The 1,278-nt window shown below is 43.3% G+C and overlaps 1 pseudogene across 1 annotated transcript; it reads left to right on the plus strand.

The window, feature by feature from the left end:
* Nucleotides 1–235: 235 nt before the first annotated feature.
* Nucleotides 236–768, plus strand: LOC311606651 (large ribosomal subunit protein uL24-like; annotated as a pseudogene). Its single transcript has one exon. The product of its transcript is annotated as a large ribosomal subunit protein uL24-like (transcript).
* Nucleotides 769–1,278: the final 510 nt, after the last annotated feature.

Below are 1,278 nucleotides of genomic sequence, written 5' to 3' on the forward strand. Positions count from 1 at the left end.
TGAGGAAAGAGTAACTGTGGGGGAAATGACCCATTACTTAGAAGTTAAATAATATGTAGGCATGATTATATAAAAATAAGTCTAAAACAGAGTGAGGGAAACAGTCAGTGTGAAATAAACCAGCATAAGGTTTTGAAACAAAGCTTTGTTAAAGTTCTGGAAATAAAATAATAAGATAGCATTCTTAAAATACAGTGTAAAGTTTTGTTACCATTGCAGGATCACAGCTGCCGAAATGAAGTGCAGTCCCTTCATGACCTCTGACCCAAGCAAGGACTGCAAACGCTGTTTCAATGCACCTTCTCACATTCAGAGGATGATCAAATCCTCCCCTCTTTCCAAAGAGCTGAGACAGAAGCATAATATTCCTTCTATACCCACTCAAAAGGATGATGAAGTTCAGCTTGTCCGAGGACACTACAAAGGCCAGCAGATTGGCAAAGCGGTCCAGGCATACAGGAAAAAAAAAAATGTCATTTAAATTGAACAAGTGCAGCAAGAAAAGGCTAATGGCACAATGGTCCACATGGGCATCCACCCCAGCAAGGTGGTTATCATCTGGGTAACGCTGGACAAAGACCATAAGAAGATCCTGGAAAGGAAAGCCAAGTCCCGACAAGTAGGAAAGGAGAAGGGCAAATACAAGGAAGAAACAATCGAGAAGATGTAGGAGTAGAGGCCTCTCATGCACAGATCTCAGAAAGACCGTTTGAGTAGTCCAAAAATATGCTGTACAATTAGAATCTGGGAATCCCAGAAAAATGATGGTGGTGGTGGTGGTGGTGGTGGTGGTGGTGGTAGTGATGATGATGATGATGATGATGATGATGATGATGATGACGATGACTACGAATACTAAAATGCATTGAGCTCCCATCCATGTCCACATTACTAACAGAGACCTTGCCCTGCATTTGTGTGAGCTCCCCTCCAGAAAGCCCGGACTGTGTGCTCCTCATTTTTCAGGTGAGAACCCCAAAGAAAGAAAAGCTCAAAGTGCTTTGCCAAGTCATTCTGTGACTGGGCTCAGAATTTAAATCAGAGGGGTCCAAATCTGGAGTCCCAGGTACTGGCCCCTAACAGTCTCGTATAGTGACATTGCAAAGAGGGAACAGATTTGGGGGTGAGATGTGGAGGTTCAGCAACAGAAGAGAGAGCCTTTTCTAGGGGTTATCAATATAATTATGAAATGCAATAAGGGCTATGGGGCTGGGGGAGCTGACACAGGTGATGACACAAGTGCTATTAGCTAGTTCATTGTAAAAAGAGGAGAGGACG

The sequence above is a fragment of the Acomys minous genome (assembly GCF_964271855.1).
Source record: "Acomys minous genome assembly, chromosome: 10".
NCBI lineage: Eukaryota > Metazoa > Chordata > Mammalia > Rodentia > Muridae > Acomys > Acomys minous.